This window comes from Stomoxys calcitrans, chromosome 3, assembly GCF_963082655.1.
Source record: "Stomoxys calcitrans chromosome 3, idStoCalc2.1, whole genome shotgun sequence".
NCBI classification, from domain to species: Eukaryota; Metazoa; Arthropoda; class Insecta; order Diptera; family Muscidae; genus Stomoxys; species Stomoxys calcitrans.
In genome coordinates, this window is record NC_081554.1 from 39,946,052 (window position 1) to 39,973,254 (window position 27,203).

Consider the following 27,203-nt stretch of genomic DNA (forward strand, 5'->3'; position numbering starts at 1 on the left):
TTTAACTAAAATTTAAATTTTAATGAGATTTCCAAGAAATTTCAATGAAATGTTCCCCAAAGACCGAATTACGATAAAATTCCCTCTTGAGACAAAATTTTGATTTTTTTCTAACCATAAAAGAAATTTCAATGAAATTTTCCCCAAAGACCAAATTTCGATAAAATTTCTTGTTGAGACAAAATTTTGATTTTTTTCTAACCATAAAAGAAATTTCAATGAAATTTTCCCCCAAAGACCGAATTACGATAAAATTTCCTATTGAGACAATATTTTGATTTTTTTCTAACCATAAAATTTTAATGAATTCTCGAGGACAAATTTGTTTTGAAATTTTCTCTTAAAACAAAATGTCGAAAAAATTTTCTTTTACGCAAAATTCCAATAAAATTTTCGTAAAATTTCCACATTCACCACTTGATTAGTTGAGAGAACATTCAAAAATAACTTTGTGAAAACGTCAATTATGTTGCACCTACTTTTCAATCACATAGACCAACTTCAAGGCTCGAGTCATCTAATCGAGAGTTCGGCTTATATCTGAGATTTTTCAGATTACGAATCGATTTGGACCATCCCACCGTAGTTTCGTTTGTATGGGAATGGGGGACAAAACTATTTGCAAATAAATCGCAGAGGTTAGCATGTCCGCTTATAACACTGAACTCCTGGGTTCGAATCCGGAAGGGAACATAAGAAAAACTCCAGGTGGGAGTCTACTCCTAATGCTGGCGTCATTTGGGAAAATTTCACCCCATTTTCCTTTTTTTTAACATCAAATATCCAAAATTTGCTAATGTGAAAACTCCATACTCGGCACAGATTTTGAAGGAACTAGAACAGCTCATTGTACTGGCGGTCATTAAAAAGTTTTTTTTACTGAAGTATTCAGTTAATTTTTTTTTTAATCTCCAAAGCCATGCTTTCTCAATTCTATAAAAAACAGAAAAACCTCAAATAGAAAAGCGCAAGATATTAATTTAACTGCTATTCGTAGAAGATTGCAAAACAAACTATGAACTTTGAAGCATCGTAGGGTAATGTTCTGTAAAAAAAACTAATTACGAATCATTATCAATCAAAATTTTTCATTATAATTGTTTGAGCGGAATGGCTTCTAAAGGCGGAAAAATCATTACTTATTTACTAAACCCATTTTTCCCATCTACATTAACACGAAAAAAGTTTTAAATCCAGCTTTGAGTAATAAATACATCTAATATTTAATTTAATACTTCCATATCACTCTTCAATTTTTTAAGAATCTTTAATACATGAATCTATTCCCGAAATAAGGAAGTAACTTGAATTTAAACTAAACTTAACCATTTCGTAGAAAATTTCAAAAGTTTAATTTCCGTTTAAGCATAATTCAAATGCTTTTTATGTCAGTATGAATATCTTTGAAACCTGCTAATGATTATAACTAAATTGCGATATTCGTTTCGTTCCTTAAGAAAGAGATTAGCGAAATTGTGTTAACTTTTCCTAATATTGAATACAAATATGTACTAAGACAATATTTACTTCTTTAAATCCAGAAAGAGATTGATTATAGGCCAAAAAAAGGAGGTTTGGCAAATTTTGTCAGCTGCCTATGATTGTATTGATGATATTGTAGCTGCCGCAAACGGTGCTGCTGCTGCTGATACAGATGAATTTACAGCTTCCAAAATAAAGCGAGAACGTTTAGAACGATGAAAAATGTCGATAATCCAGTTTTGGTGGTTTTCTGTAATGCTTTTCAGCAGCTTGAGTGTGAGTTTAAGCTTTGTCGCTTTCAAAACAACTTTAATTCACAGGCACTCATACATAGACACATATACATCCATACGCGCACGCGTTTCAAATGATTATTTTGACAAACTTCTTTCTGTTATTCTAAACAAGTTAGGGGTTTTCGAATTATATAAAAACAGAAGTATTTTTAATTTTAAGCACAAATTTAAGTTGCAGATTCAAATAAGACACTCGTATGTATTCTCCAATAAGAGCACAAACTTTAAATACTTCTTGCAGAAGAGGTGATATAATAAAAAAAATATTTATTATTCTTACTTTTGAAGTTTCACATTTTCACAAAACAATATTGCAACTTTGTATAAATTTTTATATTTTTATTTGTTTCAAGGAAACTCTTTTTTTAATACTTTTCTGATGCTGCTTAAATTTTTGTTATCGTTACAGCTGAATACGTTATACGAAACGAATTCAGTAACGAAATCAAAACATTTAATTTTTGTTTTCTTTTTTTCTTGATTTCTGATTTCTCGTCTTAATACACAATTTACGCGCTTACACACGAATGACTGCGTTCAAGTATCGTAGAGAACTGAAGTGTTCATTTCGCTTTAGCCCTAGACAGACAGAGTCAGTCTCACTCAATAACAGCACTAGCAACTACTCATTGGTAATTTTCTCATTCGTTTGTTGCTCCTTTGCCGTTGTGTGCATGCTCATCGTCATCGTCAACGCCGTTCGTTCGATCATTTAGTAAAGTGTTTTACATACAACAATAACAATCACAACGTCGTTATCGTCGGTGGCGGCGGCGGCAACCCACCACAATACAATGACAACAACAAACACCACTTTACCAGCAGCAGCGGCAAATGAAGTAGAAAATTAACAACTTGAACGGGCACTTATGTGTGAGAATTATGCGCTATATAGAAATATATCAATACATAAAGCGAGAGAGAGAAAGAGCAAGACAGAAAAAAAGAGATGGAGGGAGCATAATGGACCATAGATTGGAAAATAGCGTTGCCATACGCTCACTAGTTGATTGAAGTTTTACGCTATATATTTTAATTCCCTATAAACGAAGTTGCAAAAAAAAATGTTGTTCTTACAAATAAATCTTCTGATTTTACTACTTGAGAACAAAGAAGGTACAATAGTATGTCATACATAGATCCTCATTTTAGTATAGTTCCTATAACAACTGATCTTTCGATTTGACTTCTTAAAATGTTTGCAAAAACAGCAATTTTTGATGGTGAAAATATTTGCGAAGAAAAATGGAGTCTTTCTTTTCAATTGACGCTTTGTTGATGTTTTAGATATTGTGAGGAAGAGTTTTGTACGAGTATGGTACTCGTATAAAACTGCCATTCAGATACTAAGGGTCAAGTTTCCTACCCTTCTGGATCGGGTAAATATTAATTTGTCATAGAAATATTTAGGTGTTTGAAGGTATAATAATGCTGTTGAATACTACATTTAATTTTCGTTGGCTTAGTGAATCGCAGTTTGCACAAAGTGCACACCCATAGATCAGGCCAGGAATTGGAAATGTCTTTGCTAACAGAATTCAAATTTCGATTGGTGTATAAGAGTGTGTTATCCACAAGGCACGCAGCTTTGCATATGTCTGCCCGGCTATAGCATTCATATGATTTGACCAAGTTAGAGAACTGTTCAAAATCACACTTAAATTCTTAGCACTAGACAAAATATCAATTTTCTATTGATTTATAGTGTTATCCGGGTCTCGTTAACTAAATCGTTTAATTATTTCGGGGGTTCAGAAGTAAACTATTGACTGTTGCCGATTACTAAGGCATGATTGAACCCATTTGATAGAAGTATCGCTGAAATTGAAAAATCTTTTGAGCTTCATATATGAGTTATGATGATCAACCTAGTCGAAAGCCCTTGAATGATCTAGTAGAACGAGGAAACTAATATGGTTTATTGTTTAAAACCCTCCACTTGCTTTTCGTGTCTAACTCCGAATAATATTTGGATGATATCGTAATTTTGCATCACGAATGAGTGCATTAACTTTATTTCTTGCCGTGTGGAATTCCTCATGAAATTAAGGCGTTTTAAAACGTTTCCATCCGAGGTAGGCTAGGTCCCTGTTACGAACAAAATTCCTAATAGTGGAATTAAACCAAGGCTTAGTGTCCGATTTATTCATCATAATCCTAATGGGGACTGTTGCATAATAGAGACATCCAAGGTTATTTTGAAGAAAGCTTAATTTCTCATCGACAGATACATATATCCTTTCATCTAAGGCCGAACAGTCCACATTTTTGAAACCTCAGTACGAAAACGTCTTCACTCTCTGACGCAGTGAAATTGTAAGTCAGATATCAAATCATTTCTTGAGAAACAAGGGGCAGATACTTGCTCATAGAGCGAAATATTAGAAGTATTATTCATAAAGAACATATCCTAAAGGGTATTTACAGTTGACGAGAAATTATCAATGTCCGTCAATTCGTTACGCAACTCTGATACTAATTCCGAATTTCCCCAGACAAAACTTTCAGAACTCGTGTAAACCGCCCATACAACTTTCGTTACGATTTCGAAAAAAAAAATCGGAATCAGAATCGGAAACTTCTGTCCGAATTTGTAATGAACTCAGCAAAAATTGCTCACTGGGTACATGACTGGCCTTTACCTTTTGTATCTAAATTTAAAGAAAAAAGATTGTAGGAAGTATACATTCTAGGGTGATTATAAACATCAGATGAGACACACATTTACATTTGGATTTTATTGTTTCTTCTAGCATTCCCTTCGTAATTAAGCAGCAGTCATTTGCAGCAAACAACAGAATAAAAAGTTTCAGGGCACCGGTAAGCCCGCTCCCCTGATATTGCAGAACTACTGCCATAATAGCAGAACTACTGCTGTAATAGCAGAACTACTGTTATAATAGCTGCAAACTTTACGACTAATATTCAGCAGACAGTGTTTGGCATTTTCAGCAGACAGTGTTTGCATTTTCAGCAAACTTTTTCTATGAGTGAAGCTATTTAACATTTCGTAGACTGAAAAGACATGCCGTTTAAAAACATTTTTTAGATATGCAAATCGAATATCTTTCAAAATTTTCCAAGTTTTTACATTAGAAGTTCTCTTTTGAATAGTTTTCTTTAAAGGCATATAATTAATCATCAATCTGGCAACACTACACTTGAAGTTAATAAGTGGATAACTGAATTAAAAAGAGTGTTGTGTTGTTGATTGAGTGCAGTAGAAGTCAACAATTTCACAGCATGTTTACAAAAAATACCTAAAAGTTTTCTCCAGAGACTCTTTATGCAAAAAGCAGAAAAAAAACTCTCTTAGCTCTTTGAGAAGTTTCGAAATTTTTTTTTTATTTTCATCTCTCTCTTTGGAGCATTACTTGCAAGATACAAATCTTGTTAGCGCAAACAACTCTGATAGTTCGATAAAAATATACACTCACTCATATAGGGTAGAGTTTTATTTTGTGTGTCGCGACTTTGCCGTTCTGGGGAGAGATATGAAGAATATACATATTTTTTTTTTTTTAACTTCCTATGCACTTTTTTTTCGCTTTAATTTTTTCGTTTTAATTTAACCACGACGTAAACAATAGCAATGGAGTTGTTTTTATTTATCGAATAAAGGAATACAGAGCAATAATGTTTGTATTTGTGTTGATTTTGTTTTCGTTCCATTTGCTCTCCCGGAGTTCTATGTGGGAGCACACTGAATCCAATGAGAGAAAAAAGTGGAAAATTCCATTTGATACTTCAACAGCAATGACATGGTAACATGGCAAGCTTTTTATGTATGGTAATATTAGGCAAAGTATCGATAAGTTTTAAGAATAACCTTAGTAGAGATTAATGTGAATAGGACAAGATTTTTCTCGATCAATAACGACTTATCTTATTATATTATATTTATATTTATACCCCGATATTAACTGATTCGGATCAAACTTGACACTGATGTTGTAAGTCATAAGAAAGGGATTTGGGCAAAATTTCAGCCAAATCAGGTGAACATTTTGGCTTCTAATGGCTGTAGAAGTTAAATCCGGGGATCGGTTTGTAGGGGGGCTATACTGTTTATAGACCGATTCCGTTCACACTTGGCTTGGATGTTGGAAGTCATAACTCAAGACATTGTTCCAAATTTCAGTCAAATCGGATGGAAACCGGGGATCGGTTTATATGGAAGCTATATAAAGGGTGATTTTTTTGAGGTTAGGATTTTCATGCATTAGTATTTGACAGATCACGTGGGATTTCAGACATGGTGTCAAAGAGAAAGATGCTCAGTATGCTTTGACATTTCATCATGAATAGACTTACTAACGAGCAACGCTTGCTAATCATTGAATTTTATTACCAAAATCAGTGTTCGGTTCGAAATGTGTTCATTCACCGTAACGTTGCGTCCAACAGCATCTTTGAAAAAATACGGTCCAATGATTCCACCAGCGTACAAACCACACCAAACAGTGCATTTTTCGGGATGCATGGGCAGTTCTTGAACGGCTTCTGGTTGCTCTTCACTCCAAATGCGGCAATTTTGCTTATTTACGTAGCCATTCAACCAGAAATGAGCCTCATGTCAAAGCATACTGAGCATCTTTCTCTTTGACACCATGTCTGAAATCCCACGTGATCTGTCAAATACTAATGCATGAAAATCCTAACCTCAAAAAAATCACCCTTTATGATTGTTGCCCGAATCGGATCATACTTGGCGTGGGTGTTGAACGTCATAACTCAAGTCTTTGTTCCGAATTTCAATAAAATCGGATGAAATTTGAGGCATCTAGAGGCTCCAGAAGTCACAACGGGGGATCGGTTTATAAGGGGGCTATATCCAAATCTGAACCTAAACTGCCCATTTGCAATCCCCTATGATTTGCAAAATTTTTCCCATGAACATTCCACTAAGGAACAGGGGCAAACTTCTCACCTATCAATGAGTGCAGTCTGATTCAAGTTTCGATTGAGGCTTCTAAGGGCTCAAGAATTCAAATCCGGGAATCGGTTTATATGAGGGCTATATCTGTTTATAGACCGATTCATTCAGCATGGATGTTGAAAGTCACTACTCAAGTCTTTGTTTTAAAATTTTAGCCAAATAGGATGAAAATTAAGGCATCTAGGGGCTCAAGAAGTCAAAACGGGGGATCGGTTTATATGGGGGCTATGTCCTTATCTGAACTGATACGGCTTATTTGCAATCCCCTACTATTTACATCAATAAAAGTATCTGAGCAAAATTTCAAGTGGCTAGCTTTACACGTTCGATCGACGACGACGGACATGGCTAGATCGACTCAGAATGTCGAAACGATTCAGAATATATGTACTTTATGGGGTCGAAGATCAATATTTCGAGATGTTACAAACAGAATGACTAGATTAGTATACACCGATCCTATGGTGGTGGACCTATATTTACGAAGAAGAATAAAAACAGAGTCCCCCATTGACGACCCCCCAAAAAGTTTTAAGGACCATTATTTGCGTATCTGCCCCTGGAATGTCCGCACTATTTATAGAGAAAGCGAAGTGTACGCACTCGCGGATGTATTGGAGAAGTACAGGGCAGACATTACTGCCATAAAGGAAGTGCGATGGCTCTGGAAGGACTCCACAACAACAATGAAGTGGTGACGCAATATATTAGCTGTCATGAAACAAGGCATGAATTTGGCTATGGATTTGTGGTTAGATGGAGTCTGAAACACCTTTGCTCCGGTGAATGAGAGGCTATCCACAATCCGCATAAAGGCCAAAGTCTTCCACAACAGCCTCATTTGCGTTCAAGCCCCCACCGGAAGATAAGGACGAACACACCAAGCATATTTTCTACGAGCGCCTAGAAGGAGAATGTGAACGATGCTTCTGGGAAATCTTGATGGGAAAATGGGGAAGGAAAATATATTTTGCCCAACAGTCGAAAAATTTAGCCTGCACGAAGAAACTTACGCCAATGGATTAATGCTAATAGACTTCGCCGCGGCAAAGAATATGGTGGTTAGCAGCACTAGATTCCTTTTTTAACGTAACTTAATCTATACGATGGGACGGTCTAATGTTAGCATTGTCTGATCCACAACCAGTTGATGGAAAAGCTCGGATAACATCCAATCACATTCTCTCATCTCATTGGAGCGGCCCCTTACGTGCTGGACATCTCCCTCATTTTTATTCAAACTTGCTTAAGCCAAAATTGTTCTAAGACAACTCTATTTTTGAGTTTTTTTTCTTTCCATCCTTCTTGGATATGGATTAAATGAATGGAATGGATTAAAGATGAAAAAAAAAAATAATTTTTTCTAAATTCCATCCTTAAACACAGTGGATATGCCTCCTGACAAAGGTATGGCTGGGATGACAGTGCATGGATGAAGTGTGGAAGCAATTTTTATGCTTGGAACATTATGCATGCTTGTGCCTGCCTACGAGATTGTAACTAAAACGACAAATAAACAGAACAAAAAACAAGCCCACAAAACAAAAAACGATCGATCATTTAATTTTACCAGGCTGCAGGGAGTCACATGCATATGCGAATGTTGTACTGCCAGACGAATGTATGCCAGCCGTTTGCGCACATATGGTATGCTTCTCCATCATTTTCCTATCGATGATATAGTGTGGGGCTTTTTCACAAAGTAGGCTCTTCATCGTTTGGCTACTGCTGCGGAGACAGAAGCAGCATGAAGACGGCACCAGTGCCATCAGACCCTAAAACAGTGATATAGGGGCACTTTCTCATGCAGCCAGTCGACCAGACCAGACAGGCAATCACAAAAAATCACAGTCAACCAGGCAGCCCCATATTACCTCCAGGCAAGAATCTCATATTATGTATGTAATGTGTTCAATATGGTACGCCGTTCGTTAACTTGGCGATACGACGGCTTTGTGTTGCTGGGCATGTGTGTGTGTGTAATAGTTAAAGTGCAACATTAAGGTATGTCAAAGAGGCTTTAAAATTTGATGCGAGTCCATAGTAGGCGTTTTAATTATAAATAAAACTCAAGGAAATAAAATATTTATGTATATCCATTCAAAAAGTTGATTTAACTTTAATGACATATAGCCTAAGGAAGGAATCCATGATCCTTGATACATCTTCTATCACCTTATTTGTCTTTGGAGTAATTTTTATAAATCAATTGAGGCCAAATTCTAAATGAATTGCAAACAAGAATTTTCGGAAAAAAGTTCAATAAATTTTATAATCTCAGTACAAATTTAAATAAGGAAAAGCATGCAAAGTTCAGCTGGGGCGAATCGGGGGAACCTATCAACATGGATTCTGCTAAAAATGTATGTAAAATAAATTTAGTTGAAGGGCATTATTTTATTCTACATACGAAACTTCTGTCAAACCAGGAGCCGAACAAGGATGATCGAGGGACCGGTTTACATGGGAGCTGTATCAGGTTATAGACTGATTTTGGCCGTACTTGGCACAGTTGCTGGAAGTCATAACGAAAACACCACATGCAAAATCGGACATAAATTGCGGTTTGTAATGGCTCAAGGCCACCGTAACGCAGAGGTTAGCATGTCCGCCTATGACGCTGAACGCCTGGGTTCGAATACTGGCGAGACCATCGGAAAAAATTTTCAGCGTTGGTTTTCCTCTCCTAATGCTGACAAAATTTGTGAGGTACTATGCTATGTAAAACTTCTCTCCAAAGAGGTGTCGCACTGCGGCACGCCATTCGGACTCGGCTATTAAAAAGGAGACCCCTTATCATTGAGCTTTAACTTTAATCGGACTGCACTCATTGATATGTGAGGAGTTTGCCCCTGTTCCTTAGTGGAATATTCAGGGGCCGAATTTGCAAAAAAAAATTGCAATGGCTCAAGATGTCAAATCGGGAGATCGGTTTATATGGGAGCTATATCGGGTTATAGACCGATTTGGACTGTACTTGGCACAGTTGTTGGAAGTGATAACATAACACTACATGCTAAATTTCAACCAAATCGGACAAAAATTGCAGCTTGTAAGCGCTCAAGAAGTCAAAACGGATGATCGGTTTATATAGAAGCTATATTAGGTTATAGCCCGATTTGGACCGTACTTAGCACAGTTGTTGGAAGTCATAACAGAACAATACATAAAAAATTTCAAGCAAATCAAAAAAAAATTGCGGCTTGTGAGGGCTCAAGAAGTCAAATCGGGAGACCGCTTTATATGAGAGCTATATCAGGTTATACACCGACTTGGATCGTACTTGGCACAGTTGTTTAAAGTCATAAAAGAGCACTACGTTCAAAATTCAAATTCAAATTCAGCCAAATCGGATAAAAATTGCGGCTTGTAAGGGCTCAAGAAGTCAAATCTGGAGATCGGTTTATATGAAAGCTATATCGGGTTATAGACCGATTCGGACCGTACTTGGCACAGTTGTTGGAAATCTTAACAGAACGATACATGCAAAATTTCAACCAAATCGGACAAAAAATTGCGTCTTCAAGGGGCTCAAGAATTCAAATCGGGAGATCAGAGTATAAGGGAGCTATATCGGATTATAGACCAATTCAGACCGTACTCAGCATAGTCGTTGTAAGTCATCAAGTAACACTACGATCAAAAATTCAACCAAATCGGACAACATTTACGGCTTGTAAGGGCTCAAGAAGTCAAATCAGGAGATCGGGGTATATGGGAGCTACATCAGGTTGTAGACCGATTTATACCCTACTTGGCCCAGCTGTTGGAAGTCTTAACAGAACACTACATGTACATTTTCAACCAAATCAGACAAAAATTACGGCTTCCAGGGGCTCAAGAAGTCAAATCGGGAGATCGGGGTATAAGGGAGCTATATCGGGTTATAGCCCGATTCGGACCGTACTTGATACAGTTGTTGAAAGTCATAACAGAACACTACATGCTAAATTTCCAGGTTTTCAGGGGCTTAAGAAGTCAAATCGGAAGATCGGTTTATATGGGAGCTATTTCCAAATCTGAACCGATATGGACCATTTGCAATACCTCACGACCTACATCAATATAAAGTATCTGTGCAAAATTTCAAGCGGATACGCGTTCGAATGCTATCCTGATTTCGACAGACGGACGGACGTGACGATCAAGAATATTTACTTTACTAGTTGAACCGGGCCCGCTCAGCTGTGCCTTCTTTAACTCTCTAATAGCTTTGTATTGTGGGGACACTTCGCCCTGAATGTTGATATCGAATTCTTGCCACTGTAGCCTATGTCCGCCTATGACGCTCAACGCCTGCGTTCGAATCCTGGACAAAGTTGAAAGCGGTGGTTATCCCATTCCTAATGCTGACGCTATTTGCGAGGTACCATGCCGTCATTGGTCATGGAAGAAATTCTCACCAAAGAGGTGGCGCATTGCGGCACGCCGTTCGACTCGACTCGACTATAAAAAAAGGTCCCTAATCATTAATAAACTCAACTTGAATCGGAAAACACTCATTGATGTGTGAAAAGTTTGCCATTGCTCGGTTCTTGGGCAAACGGAACATACAAACAAACAGAAAAACAAAGTGGAACAATTTAATTTTTATATAATAAATCTTATGATGGGGTCTCAGACGAATATTTCGAGGTGTTACAAACGGAATGATTTGATTAGTATACCCCCATCCTATGGTGGTGGGTATAAAAATAGTCATAATAAATTTTAATTAATAGTTTATTTTTCCCAAAATCAAGTTCAAAATAGACTCAACTGTTGTTGTATCCAGTATCACATTGTTTGATGGGTTATAGTATAAATTATTTCCGCAATGTATTAATTAAGCACTTTCATTCTTATTTAGGCAATGAGTTCTGCCAATAAAAGGATACAATGAACCAACTGTTTGTTGTTGGCCTTTACAAACCAATCAAAAATCTCTTCAACTTACCAAAAATTCCGTATTATAAAGTCAGTCAATGCAATGTACCAATGAAAGGCAATCAAATAACAAGGAAGATATGGCATACGTACCTGCAAAGAAAGAAATGAACCACAAAAGAGCCATAATTTAATTAAAAGTTACACAAATACAAGTTCAAAAGTCAAAAGAAATTTTTTGTTGTTAAAAAAAGAAGCACAAAATGTTGAGGCATTTGGAAAAACGTAAATGGATAATTGTGTAATGCAAGGAAAACTCCATGACCATCTGTTTGGGTAGTACACATAACCAGGCATCGATAACAACCATCATCATCATCATCATCATTTTTTAAAAGACACGCAATATCACCACTCGGCTGGCTCTCCTGGCCAACGTCAATGTCCATATGGCTGGCCGCCATCACCACTAACGACAATGGGGATCAATGAAAAATTACAAATGCCCCAAAGACACACAAAGAGAACACCACCATATGAACGGCGAACAACGCAAAGATGTGAAAATGTGGACGATGCTGTTTCGACTCAATGATCTACCATTTGTTATAGCCTTCCAGCCTAGGCGAGATTACGAAAATAAAATACTCGACCAGGTTAGAAGACAAGAAAACAACCAAAGCAACCAAAACAAAAACAATCTGCGTAATTAAAAAATAGTAAACGATGCATTTTTCCCATTTCGAGAGGGATTTCTCAATCATCAATGCCCGTCCACTTGGATTTGCTGAGTCCATTGGTTTTTATGCAACCACAATGGTCACGTAGAAATACGGAAATTTTTGTTTTCGATGAACCAACACGAAAAGATGGTCTAGGTGATGGACCCACAATTTCCCGGAGAAAAAAATGGAAAGCCAGCAAATAGGAAGACAAACAAACAAACGACAGCAAATGAAAGAAAATAAAAAATTTTACATTAATATTAAAAGGAAATAAGGAACAAACTTTCAAAATGAATCAACAATAAATTGATGATATAAAGTTTAATTTCCAACGAAATTTTGAAACAAGAAAACATCCCATACTAACTTCCCAAAGTACTAAGTTTTGTTGGTTTTCATTGTCCATCCGAAACCAAAAGATTTTGTTTTTGCTTCTATTTAGAATCGAAAGCAAAATAAAAAACGTTTTTAAAAAGTGAAGGCAAAATGTGGTGTTGCTATAAAAACATTGGGCAGACTACGGAGATTGCGATTTCGGAGTTGACCAAAGCTTGATCATTAGTCCGCTAAGCCCCACAAAAAATTAAAAGCTTCCACCTTCTTATTAATTAGACGAACATTGGATAAACCAAAATGAAAAACCATTTAAAAAGTGAGGGTAAAATGTGGTGTTGCTATAAACACATTGGGCAGACTACGGAGATTGCGATTTCGAAGCTGACCAAAGCTAGGTCATCAGTCCGCTTAGCCCTAAAAAGATAACAAGCTTCCACCTTCTCACTAGTTAGACGAACTTTGGATCATATTAGGGTACCTTTCTTTGAGCGTAGCAAGAAAAGTAGACAACCAACCTGGATAGCTGGACAAAGAAATCCAATAAAAAAATTAAAGGAAGCTCAAAAACTGATGAATAAGCTGGCGACACGCCGATAAATGCTGCAATACCCACATAACCACATCAAAGCTTGCTGGGTTACAGGTGTTGGTTATTGGGTGTGTTGCTGATGCTAGATGTTCTGTTTGAGTAGAGATATTGGCGAAATAAACCCTAATATGATCCAAAGTTCGTCTCAAAAAGGCATGCTTCTACCATTGCCTAGCTCTCAAATTAGTGAGTAGGACGCTTTTAATCCTTTTGGGGTTTAGAGGACTGATAACGATGCTTGGGTCAGCTTTGAAATCATAATCTTCATAGCCTGCCATTTTTGGCAACACCACATTTTGCCTTAACTTTTTAAAAAGGGTTTTAATTTAGCTTTCTATTCTAAATAGGAGCAAAAACAAGTAAAAGCGTGCAATGTTTGGCGGGACCTAATCTTTTATACCCTCCACCATGGGTACCTTTCTTCGAGCAAAGTAAGATAAGTAAACAACCAACCTGGACAAGCTGGACAAAAAAATCCAACAACAAAATGAAAAGAAGCTCAAAAACAGATGAATAAACTGGCGGCACGCCGATAAATGTGTATGCTGCAATACCCACATAATCACATCAAAGCTTGCTGGGTAATAGGTGTTGGCTATTGGGTGTGTTGCTGATGCTAGATGTTCTTTTTGAGTAGAGATATTGGCGTAATGAACCCCAATATGATCCAATGTTCGTCTCAAAAAGGCATGCTTCTACTGACAACGATACTTGGGTCAGCTTTGAAATCGTAATCTCCTTAGCCTGCCCAATGCATTTATGGCAACACCACATTTTGCCTTAACTTTTTAAAAAGGGTTTTTATTTTGCTTTCTATTGTAAATAGAAGCAAAAACAAGTAAAAGTGTGCTAAGTTCGGCCGGGTTGAATCTTATATACCGTCCACCATGAATCGCATTTGACGAGTTGTTTTCCCGGTATCTCTTGTTAGGCCAACAAAGCATTAAATAAAATAATTGCTATGCTATTGGAGCTATATCAAATTATGGTTCGGACAATAATCGTATGGAAAGTTCGAGACCATTGTAAAAGCCACCGTCGCGCAGAGGTTAGAATGTCCGCCTATATCGCTGAATGCCTGGTTCTAATCCTGGCAGGACCATGGACCCTCCTAATGCTGGCGACATTTGTGACATCGAAATATGGTCCGATTTGGACCAAATTTCGATACAGCTACTATGGGGGCATAAATTACATTGAAAATTTGGTACTTTTATCGATTATTCATCCATGATATCGGGATTTAAAAACAAATCCTGCAAAAATGGGATTCATTTTTGTATGGTAAAACCTGCAAAAAAAAGGATTTAGCATTTAAATCTCGAAAAGGCCTTTAATTCGGATTTAGTGCTCAATGTAAACGCACTTAATGAGTGTCTTACAGCCTCGCACATATTGGGGTGTGACCATTCGTCGCCTAGTGCCTAGTGTTAACAGAGTCCCCCTTGCCTTTTAGCTTTGTGTTCGCGTGTGAATAGTGTCGTACATTAGGGTGTGCCACTCCTTGCCACCACGCCCGAAACTCCACTTCTATCAACGGAGTGCCCTTTCTCGCCTCCTTGGACCGTCAGCTAATGAACCCCAACAGTGCTGTGTACTAGGTGTGCCTCTCAGCCACCAACCCGCGTATTGTGCCAGATAACCGTGTGTGCCTCGTTGCCACCACGCCCGAACTCCCACTTTTATCAACGGAGTGCCCTCTCTCGCCTACTCGTGCCTTTAGCTAGTGGACCCGAACAGTGTTGTATACAAGGGTGTGCCTCTCAGCCACCAACCTGCGTATTGTGCAGTATAACAGGGTGTGCCTCCTTTCCACTGCGCCCGAAACCCCACTTACACCAACGGAGTGCCCTCTCTCGCCTCCTCGTTCCGTCAGCTAGTGAACCCAAACAGTGCCGTGTACTATGGTGTGCCTCCTAGCCACTAACCCGCGTATTGTACCGTTAACATGGTGTGCTTCCTTGCCACCGCGACCGAAACTCCACTTTTTTTTTATCAACGAAGTGACCTTTCTCCCCTCCTCGTGCCTTCAGCTAGTGAACCCGAAGACTGTCGTGTACTAGGGTGTGCTTCTTAACCACCAACCCGCGTACTGTGCCGTTAAGAGGGTGTGCCTCCTAGCCATCAACCCGCGTACTGTGTCGTATAACAGGGTGTGCCTCCTTGCCACTCACTTGCCACCGCGGCCGAAACCCCACTTTTTATCAACGGAGTCCCTTTCTCACCGTCACCTAGTTAACCTGAATAATGCCGTGTACTAGGGTGTGCCTCCTAGCCACAAACCCGAGCATATTGTCGTACAACAGGGTGTGCCTCCTTGCCACTCTCTTGCCACCGCGCCCGAAACCCCACTTTTTATCAACGGAGTGCCCTTTCTCAACTCCTCGTACCGATACCCAGTTAATCTGAATAGTGCTGTGTACTAGGGTGTTCCTCCATGCCACTCTCTTGCCGCCGCGCCCGAAACCCCACTTTTTATCAACGGAGTGCCCTTTCTCACCGTCACCTAATTAACCTGAATAATGCGGTGTACTAGGGTGTGCCTCCTAGCCACCAACCCACGCATATTGTTGCGTAATAGGGTGTGCCTACTGGCCACTCTCTTGCTACCGCGCCCTTAACCCCACTTTTATCAACGGAGTGTCCTCTTTTGCCGTGCCCCGTGCAGTTTTCTTGTTGAACCGAACAGTGCTGTGTATTAGGGCATGCCCCCTGACACCAAACCCCATATCGTACCGCATATTAAGGTGTGACTTCCTTCGTTTACCATGCCCGATTATCTCGCTTCGCAAAGGTGTGACCTTCCAAATCTTCTTAATGTGAACGTCGGTTAATCTAAATAGTGATGTGTATTAGGGTGTGCCTCCTAGCCACCCATCAGTGCCCAACCGAGTACTGGGGTGTGCCTGGTGTCACCTACAGACTGTCGGACCCCAGTGCCCAAAAGCGTATTGGGGTGTGCCCGCTCGCAAACCAACCCACCGAGCCCCTCATCGACCGTGCCCCCGAAATACACCCCTCACCTTTTAGCTTTAAGACTCCATCCAGCGAATAAACCATATTCAAAAGTGTTTCACTCTCTCAGTCCTAGATTTAATGAATTTCTGTAGCGAACCTTGCTACCGGCGATCTGAACCCCAGCACCCAGAGATAACTTGTCGCTACAATGTAATATAAAAATTTTGCCCATGAACATTCCACTAAGGAACAGGGACAAACTTCCCACTTATCAATGTCCGATTTAAGTTTAAGCTCAATGGTAAGGGACCTCCTTTTTATAGGCGAGTCCGAACGGCGTGCCGCATTGCGACACCTCTTTGGAGAGAAGATTTCACATTGCATAGTACCTCAATAAAGTTACCAGTATTAGGAGGCGAAAACCACCGCTGAAAATGTTTTTTCTGATGGTTTTGCCAGGATTCGAACCCAGGCGTTCAGCGTCATAGGCGAACATCCTAACTTCTGCACTACGGTGGCCTCCTCGTGACAATGTTCATGGGCAAAATTTGCACTTCCGAGTTTGACTCGAAAAAATCGATCATTTAAGCGTGACTTCAAAGGCTTGCAATAACTATCCAGAAGTATTGACTTAAGCTTGAGTTTTTACGAAGTATGCACCACTCTACTAAGTGTCTAGGATATATCCAAGAATACAGGCAAGCATGCGTTCCCATTTTCAAAGCTTCTTCATATTTTACCCTAGGGATTTTTTTATGGTGGAGTGACCTTTGCAAAAACCATTCTGGTGCCATGGTATGAATTTAAACGTTTGCCTGTAATTATTTCAAATAGCGTATCAATTCATTCTCTATTTTTAATTGAAGAAATTTTCTTAGAACATAAATGGTTTTTATACCCACCACCGAAGGATGGTGGTATATTCATTTTGTCATTCTGTTTGCACACACATCGAAATATCCATTTCCGACTCTATAAAGTATATATATTCTTGATCAGCGTAAAAATCCAAGACGATCTAGACATGTCCGTCCGTCTGTATGTTGAAATCACGCTCCAGTCTTTAAAAATAGAGATATTGAGCTGAAACTTGGCACAGATTCTTTTTTTGTCCATAAGCAGGTTAAGTTCGAAGATGGGCTATATCGGACTATATCTTGATATAGCCCCCATATAGACCGATCCGCTGATTTAGGGTCTTAGGCCCATAAAAGCCACATTTATTATCCGATTTCGCTGAAATTTGGGACAGTGAGTTATGTTAGGCCCTTCGACATCCTTCTTTAATTTGGCTCAGATCGGTTCAGATTTGGATATAGCTGCCATATAGACAGATCTCTCGATTTAATGTGTTGGGCTCATAAAAGCCACATTTATTATCCGATTATTCTGAAATTTGGGACAGTGAGTTGTGTTAGGCCCTTCGACATCCTTCTTTAATTTGGCTCAGATCGGTCCAGATTTGGATATAGCTGCCATATAGACAGATCTCTCGATTTAGGGTCTTAGGCCCATAAAAGCCACATTTATTATCCGCTTTCGCTGAAATTTGGGACAGTGAGTTATGTTAGGCCCTTCGACATACTTCATTAAATTGGCCCTGATCGGTCCAGATTTGGTTATAGCTGCCATATAGACCGATCCTCCGATTTAAGGTCTTAGGCCCACAAAAGCCACATTTATTATCCGATTATTCTGAAATTTGGGACAGTGAGTTGTGTTAGGCCCTTCGACATCCTTCTTTAATTTGGCTCAGATCGGTCCAGATTTGGTTATAGCTGCCATATAGACCGATCTCTCGATTTAATGTTTTGGGCCCATAAAAGGCGCATTTATTGTCCGATGCTGCCGAAATTTGGGACAAAGGGTTAAGTTAAGCGCCTCCACATATTTCTGTAATTTGGTCTAGATCGGTACAGATTTGGATATAGCTGCCATGTAGACCGATATCTCGATTTAAAGTCTTGGCCCCAAAAAAGGCTCATTTATAATCCGATTTCACTGAAATTTGACACAGTGACTTATGTTAGGCTTTTCGACATCCATGTTATATATGGTTCAGATCGGGTTATTTTTAGATATAGCTATTAAAAAGAACAATATTTTGTTACACACAATTGAACAATGACTTGTACTTATTAGTATTTGTTCCAATTCGGAACATATTTCGTTATAACTGCTATGGGACATAAGGTATGCAATTTTCATCGGATTTCGATGAAAGGTGGTTTACATATATACCTGAGGTGGTGGGTATCTAAAGTTCGGCCCGGCCGAACTTAACGCCTTTTTACTTGTTTATATTTTTGGACGAAATTTTCTGAATATAAAACTTTTTAATTTTTTTTGGTAATTGAATATGTCCGTCAGAAGTGACCGCAGACACCCAAAGCTCTACAGGCCAAGTCTCATATCATGACTGCTCCATTCGGCGTGAGTGTATGCCAGAAAACTCTTTGACACCAAATACCAACTCCCATCCATGTTGACTTTCAACATACAACTAGCAACAACAATAACATATAATCACCAACAAATAAGAGTCATTAGGAAATTGTTGAAAATTTCCGCAATGCAAGAAGAAAACAATTCACAAATCGAGTAGTGAGAGCATATAAACACAGCACAAGAAAGAAAAACATTTGAGTGCAATTCGGAAAAAAATGCAACAGCACCATTATAGTGCCACCAACTGGATGGTGGATGGCAGCAACAAAAGGAAGCTCTGGGATCCCGTCATAGTAACATTTTTTTCCATCTGCTGTATTGCGGTAGCATACGAGTAGAATTGTTTTGGTGAACAATAACATTCAGAACGGAACATCTTCTAAATGTCGTTTTCTCATTGCTCAAGTCCAGCTGCATCCTCCTCCTACCACCTCCTTCCGTTTCCACTAAGAACCTTAAATAAGTGCGAGGACATTTGTCGGTGTCCACTTTAGTATAAACCTTTCAAATTACCCACAACAACAACAACAACAACTTGTGTTCTACGTTGTCAGTATAATGCGTTGAAATCGTTGATGCTACTGCAGCGCAGTCATTTCATTTATTTGTCTTTGCTTTGTGGACAAACAATGTGTGTTTGGGACAAAAGTGTTTTGTCGGTTCTTCTTTTCTCAAATTGAATGTAAAGAAAATTAGTTTGGAAGAGTTTTTGTTGACACATAGTCGATTAATAAGATGAGAGGTTTTGGTGGTGAAAGGAAGTTGAGAATGTATTGGATTTTACAAAAATTGGTTACAAAAAATATTTTTTTTTTAAATCATAATAATCGAGGAAATTGCATTGACCTTGCAGCGATATACGCAGCATATTACAATTCAAAAAATTTTTTTTTGATTACCAAACTCACGGCGCTATCAAATGTATGTAAGAACCAGTTGTGCTACTATGACCAATATTGCGCAATGCAGAGCAATCCTGAAGTCTTAACAAATGTACCATGTAGGTTAGGTTTAAGTGGCAGTCTGCCATCAGACTCACTTTGACGTTTTCGTCCATCGTGATACCACAGGAACAGAAGAAGGAAAATGCCTTCTAGTTCCTACCGTTGAACCATCCACATCGCTCTATAAAATCCCAAATGAGAACCTAAAGTGGAACTCCTTCTGACTGCTAGTGTGGGACACACACACAGAAGGTGTTCTACAGTCTCTTCTTCTTCGATGTCCTCACAGCTTCTGCAAAAGTCGTTGCTGGCAACCTTCAGCCTGTCAGTCGACTCGGGCACCACACAGGCTGGAACTTTGAGCTCCGACTTGTGTGGTGTCCATCATTACCACGGGAAGCTTAGCTGAAGGCTACCGGGCGCGTCCACAGGTTGCGGATGGTGGAAAGCTGCGTTTTTATGCGGAGCAGCTGCAAATGCGGCCGCGGCCAGTCAGCGATTTTCCAGAGGAGAATCTCAGTGGGGGGAGGCCACCGTGGCGCAGAGGTTAGCATGTCCGCCTATAACGCTGAACGCCTGGGTTCGAATCCTAGCGAGACCATTAGAAAAAAAATTCAGCGGTGGTTTTCCCCTTCTAATGCTGGCAACATTTGTGAGGTCGCACTGTGGCACGCCGTTCGGACTCGGCTATAAAAAGGAGGCCCCTTATCATTGAGCTTAAAATTGAATCGGACTGCACTCATTGATATGTGAGAAATTTGCCCCTGTTCCTTAGTGGAATGTTCATTGGCAAAATTTGCAATTTTTTGAGTCTCAGTGGGGAGTCAGGTGGCAATGGCTTCTAATTAAATACTGAGTGCCAATGATACTCGAGATGACAAGGCGAGTTATTGGCGCCTTGAAATAACCAATGGCCAACATTAGCGTCTGTTCCCAGGTTAGGGTGGAGGTTGGAGGCGAGCGTCGAATCTTGGAGCTAGCGGCTCGCCACAAAGAGGGATACATGTGCAATCCCACAAAAGCCATGCGGTTGGGGCGCTGGGACAGCAACCCGCCCCCAGAAAACTATGAGAAACAAAGGAATAGTAAAAACAGACCCCCCCAACGCAAACGAAAAAAGGACCATGATTTGCGGATCTACATCTGGAATGTCCCCACTCTTTATAGAGAAGATGCAGTATACGCGCTGGCCGGTGTATTAGCGAAGTATTGTACAAGTCAGATATTACCGCCTTACAGGAAGTGCGATGGACTGGAAATGGCGTCACTACAACACCAAACGGTGACGAACTATACTAAAGCTCCCATAACACGAGACAGAAATTTGCCTGTGGATTTGTGGTTCGACGGAGACTGAAACACTTTGTCTCCAGCTTTACTCCGGTGGATGAGAGGCTAGCCACAATCCGCATTAAAGACAAATTCTTCAACATTAGCCTTATTTGGGCCCATGGCCCGACGGAAGACAAAGACGAGCAGACCAAGGATATTTTCTACGAGCGCCTATAGAAAGAATATGACCGCTGCCCCGCCTATGATATTAAAATCATTCTGGGATATTTTAATGCAAAGATAGGGAAGGAGGACATTTTTGGTCCTACAGTCGGAAAGTTTAGCCTCCACGAGATAACGTCCAGTAATGGGTTGAGGCTGATAGATTTCGCCACGGCAAAAAACATGGTAGTTAGTAGCACCAGATTTCAACATAAAAATATTCTCAGAGCAACATGGCTGTCACCCGACCAAAACACGAGGAACCAAATTGATCACCTTGTGATAGATGGAAGGCATTCATCTAGCATGTTAGATGTACGATCGATCTGTGGAGCGAATATAGATTCGGATCACTACCTTGTTGCAGCAAAGGTTCGCACCCGTTTGAACATGGCAAGGATAGTACGGAAGCTGGACATTGAAAAGCTGCAAACACAACAGATGGCAGCGGCATCAGTTAGGACGACTGACCAAACTGCTTGATGAAAGCACTCCTTGTTCTGATGATATAATGGCGCAGTGGCAAACTATTGCACACCCCATGGAAAATGCCACGAAATCCGCCTCCTTCAAGAAACTCATGGTACGACCATGAGCTTCGAGATGCTACTGAAGCCAAAAATGCGGCATATAGAGCAACCCTGCAATCAGTAGCAACGCGCCAGATGAAGGAGAGGTATCGGAAGAAAAGGAGAGAGGAGAAACGTCTATTCCGCAGAAAGAAAAAGGAAATGGAAACGCGCAAGTGTGAGCGAATTGAGATGTACAGGAATCAGAATGAAGTCCGAAAATTCTACCAAAGATATAAACATCAAACCAATGGCTTTGGTACAGACACATCCTCCTGCAGAGACAAAGAAGGAAATCTGGTAACTGACATAGATTACATGCTGATGATATGGAAAGAACACTTTACCCAACTGCTAGTGTCCGACGTTGGCGGCGAAGAGGATACTGCAGAACCAATCAATGATGATGGTATAGAATGTTTACCGCCTAGTCAGAATGAGGACAAAAGAACAACAAGGCAGCAGGAGCCGACGGGTTACCCGTTGAACTATTTAATACCGGAGGCGACACGCTGATAAGGCGTATGCATCAGCTTATCTGCGCAATCTGGCTAGAAGAACGCATACCCGATGTTGGGAACCTCAGCATACTATGTCCCGTACACAAGAAAGGAGACAAGACGGAATGTGCCAACTACAGAGGAAGTCTGCACCCCATCACATACAAGATGCTCTTGAGTGTACTGTGTGAAAGATTAAAAACTAAAGTCAATGAGATAATTGGGCCCTATCAATGCGGCTTTAGACCTGGTAAATCCACCCTGGACCAGATATTCACACTGCGCTAAATCCTGGAAAAGACCCGAGAAGGACAAATCTACACCTACCATCTCTTTGTTGACTACAAAGCCACCTTCGATACTCCTTTACGTTCAAAGGTATTTCATGCCATGTCTAAATTTGGTAACCCTGCAAAATTACAATAATAAGACTCTGCAGGATGGCACTTGCTGATACGCGTTCCTCAGTAAGAATAGGAAAGAATCTCTCCGAACCATTTAATACCAAACGAGGTTTCAGACAAGGGGAGAGCATATCGTGTGATCTCTTTAATATCCTGTTGGAGAAGATTATACGAGATGCAGTTGTGAATAGATATGGCACACTAACCACAAGAGGACGCAGAACGGCATAGACGAGTATATGCCGACGACATTGACATCATAGTTCGGCTTCCTTCGAGAGAATCGAAAGAGAGTCAGTGAAAATGGGTCTGGCAGTAAATGGAAATTAGACGAAATGGATGGTTTCAACTCCCAAAAAAACTTGCACAACCGAGCAGATAAAGAAAATGGAGAAAGTTGGGAACCACAACTTTGAGACAGTCAGTAACTTTATCTACCTCGGCACCGCCGTAACCGAAACGAATGACACCAGTTTTGAGATAAAGCGAAGAATAATACTGGCAAACGCATGCTTCTTCTTGGACTAAGTAAGCAGTTTAGAAACAAGGCCACCTCACGACAGACGAGGATTACACTAGGCATGAGTACTTGTGAAATCAAACGAGGCAGTGTTTGGAGTATTTGAGAGAAAGATTCTTCATAAAATATATGGACCAGTTTGCGTTAATGGAGAATATAGGCGACGTATGTTACACGCGACAAGCATAGTTACACGCATCAAAATATTGGGTTGCCCAAAAAGTAATTGCGGATTTTTTAAAAGAAAGTAAATGCATTTTTAATAAAACTTAGAATGAACTTTAATCAAATATACTTTTTTTAACCCTTTTTTTCTAAAGCAAGCTAAAAGTAACAGCTGATAACTGACAGAAGAAAGAATGCAATTACAGAGTCACAAGCTGTGAAAAAATTTGTCAACGCCGACTATATGAAAAATCCGCAATTACTTTTTGGGCAACCCAACGACTGCGTTGGCAAGGTCATGTTGTCAGAATGGATGAAGAAGCTCTAGCAAACAAGTCCTTTGAAGGCAAACGCGGTGCTACACGCAAACCGGGAAGACCAAAAGCCCGATGGAAAGATCAAGACACCTCGAAACTTGGTGTCAGAGATTTTAGATTGAGTGCAGAAGGTCGAGGCTCTTGGAACGCTATTCTACGTTCGGAATAAATGTTCTGTCATAGCCAATTAAAGTATAGTAAAGTCGAGACCATCAGAAAAAATTTTCAGCGGTGGTTTTCCCCTCCTCTAACATTTGTGAGGTACTATGCCATGTAAAACTTCCTTCCAAAGAGGTGTCGCACTACGGCACGCCGTTCGGACTCGGCTATAAAAAGGAGACCCCTTATCATTCAGCTTTAACTTAAGTCGGACTATACTCATTGATATGTGAGAAGTTTGCCCCTGTTCCTTAGTGGAATGTTCATGGACAAAATTTGCAATTTACAAAGTCTGTCAGCACGTTTTCCGATAAGACAGTGACCTGTCATGACGGACACAATGACTGACTGTTCCAGTTAATGACAGCAAAGCAAAAGACCTCTTCAAGTCTAGATTAGGCCACATAGTTTTGGAATGCTCACAGCCCCCCTCTTTGTGATCATCTATCATTCGTTGTCCTTCGGAACTGGTCCTGAAAACTTAGCTTACATGTCGCTAGAGGCATATCCACAGATTCCAGTGTGCCTGGAATGTGTGTAGGGTAGTTCCTAGTCTCGCAAGTTCATCCGCTTTAGAATTCCTCTGTGGCCCGGCACACAGAACAGGTGAATTTTGAACTGTTCAGCCATCTCGTTAAGAAATCTCCGACAGTCGAGGGAGGTTTTTGTGTTCAGAAATACATTCTCCAGGGATTTAATGGCTGCCTGGCTGTCTGATAAGATATGTACCGTGTAAAAAGGAGAAGTATTGAGAAAAAGTCGATACTGTCAATAGCGGGGAAGAATGGAACATGATGTCTGGTCTGCTATGGTCAAAATATCATCGTTTTGGCAATTGTCTTTTAAAATGTAAATACTCTCAAAGGAATAATAATAGCCTAATTGCTCCTATAGCATAGCTTATTCTGTCTACTTCCAAATTTCTAAAAACAATTTCCCAATGTTAAGTTAATAGGAAGTTTCTAACGGCTTTTCAAAGAAATTCGAAGAACGTGGTATGTATTTAGAAAACAAATTAACACTTAACCCACCCCGTTTATCCAATACTCTCATTTTAACGAGTCTTAGATAATTTCTAAGGAAAATCTTTATGAGCATTGTCATCCGAACTTTTCTTTATTATTAAGATCGTAAAATTGAACAAAAGAAATCATGGACAAGAGTTTTAACATGTTTTCAATAAATTCTTCAGTAAACATTTAAAAAAAGGAAAAAAAGAGAAGCAAGGCAACGCAATAATAACTCGTGCCCCCCCAAAAAAAAAAAGTTTAATATACCCCACAAGGGGTGTTGGAAATACCAAAACAAAACGAAGCTCACATGAAACTCATAATGACCTCAACCAAAAAAAAAAAAAAAACAGAAGAAAATTGGAGAATTCATTGAAATAATTCCCAAGAAAATTTCCCCATAAGATTTCAACAAATTAACATGAATCGAAGATTTTATCTTGCCGGGAACACAAAAAAACGTAACCCCAAAAAAAAAAAGATAAACAATCTCCCCCTGAAACCAAAAAACAGAGAAAAAACTACCAGAAAAAAAAACCCAAACGGTACCGGCTTCCATGCCAGATTGTAATGATTTAGAAGGAAAAAATTATATTCAATCTAATTCTTTATGTCTGTTTCTTTGTCCGTTTGGTCATTTCTGTTTTGGTTTTTTTTTTTTTTTTTGAATATTCACCCCTGTCTTATCTGGAAAAATTGATATTTGTTTAAATAGAAATTATAATAATTTGATTTTCTTTAGGCGTTTGAAGATCAAGGGCCACATTGTGGTGCCGCCACTTTTGCCATGGGTTCTGTGGGCATTATTTTCTTCTTTTCTTTCATAGCAATGGGGAACTGGTAGCTGGAAATGAATGAGTTGATTGACCACAAGACTATCGTAATGAAGTGATGGCATACAAGTGATAAAGGTTGGCAGAGGAAAGTGGAAAAAATGGAATAGCAATACCGTGTGCATTTGGCAAAGGAATCAGATAAAGGCCGATAAATGTAATCCCTTATATGAGTCATAGAAATTGAACCAAAGCGTGGGGGTATACTAATTTTGTCTTAACGTTTGTTACATCTCAACCGTAGCGCAGAGGTGAGCATGTTCGCCCATGACGCTAAAAGACTGGGTTCAAATCCTGGTGAGAACATCAGAAAAAATTTCTGCGGTGGTTATCACTCCTAGGTTAGGTTAGGTGTCACATTGCGGCACGTTGTTCGGCCTCGGCTATAAAAAGGAGCTTCAACTTGAATCAGACAGTACTTGAATCAGACAGTACTCATTAATTGACCCTGTTCCTTAATGGAATGTTCATGGCCAAATTTGCATTTGCAATATCTCAATATATAAATTAAGAAATGTATGTACCTGCGGTGTTAACTGGGCAGCAGCCTTTAACACCCGTTAAGGGTATATACTCGTATATGCCGCGAAATCTGCTTCTTTTCATATTTCCTAAACTTAAACTAAGGCGTTGAGTCAGTAATCCAGCCTTTAGAATATATCGAATTCTCCAAATAAACAAATGAAAAGAAACAACGGACCCCTTAGCGTTAACGACACCCGAACAATTTGACAGTGAATGTCACAAAACTGCCGTCAATAAACATGGTTTACTCAAAGCCTTTCGGGTCGACGGAGTAAGAGGGCGAGGTCGACGGAAGGTGAAACGGTCTGTTAGATGATGAAAATCATATGGGGAATTCCGGATTGTGAGAAGACGAGGCTATTACTGATATGAAGTAAGAAGTAAGTCAGTATAGCTTTCGGTAACAGGACACATAGGACTGCGATAACGAGACGTTGGAGTATATCCTATGTCATTGCCCGGCATTCGCAGCCAACAGACACTGGCACTTAGATGAGGACACAATACCAGACGAACCAGATGTTGATTCATACATTGGGACGTGGTATGAAAAAAACTTGTAACATTGTAAGTACCAAGGAATTCCTGATTTTTTTTTTGAGGTTACTTTTGTTACCCTCCATCATAGGATGGGGGTATACTAATTTCGTTATTCCCTTTGTAAATGCAAATTTTGCCCATGAACATTCCACTAAGGAACAGGGGCAAACTTCTCACATATCAATGAGTGCAGTCCGATTAAAGTTTAAGCTCAATGATAAGGGGCCTCCTTTTTATAGCTAAGTCCGAATGGCGTGCCGCAGTGCGACACCTCTTTGGAGAGAAGTTTGATATGGTATAGTACCTCACAAATGTTGCCAGCATCAGGAGGGGAAAACCACCGCTGAAAAAAAATTGTTTATGGTCTCGCCAGGATTTGAACCCACGCGTTCAGCGTCATAGGCCGACATGCTTACCCCTGCTCTACGGGGGCTTCCAGCAGAGGTTCTATAGTCTCTTCTTTGTCGACGTCCTCACAGCTTCTACGGAAGTCGTTACTTCCAACCTTCAGTCTGTCGGCATAGTTTTCGATTAGACAGTGACCTGTCATGATGGGCACAATGATTGAAACGTCTGATATAGCC

General features: G+C 39.7%; 1 protein-coding gene across 3 annotated transcripts in view; it reads right to left on the reverse strand.

The window, feature by feature from the left end:
- Positions 1-27,203, reverse strand: part of LOC106085990 (tyrosine-protein kinase Btk29A) — a 491,172-nt gene that overhangs the window by 182,118 nt on the left and 281,851 nt on the right. The window contains exon 1 of one of the 3 annotated variants that reach the window (XM_013250482.2): positions 1,528-2,293. The exons of the other annotated variants lie outside the window; for them this stretch is intronic. The gene's annotated coding sequence lies outside the window, so the exon portion shown is untranslated. Of the gene's footprint in view, positions 1-1,527; positions 2,294-27,203 lie in introns of those variants that run through there. 3 annotated transcript variants of the gene reach the window in all.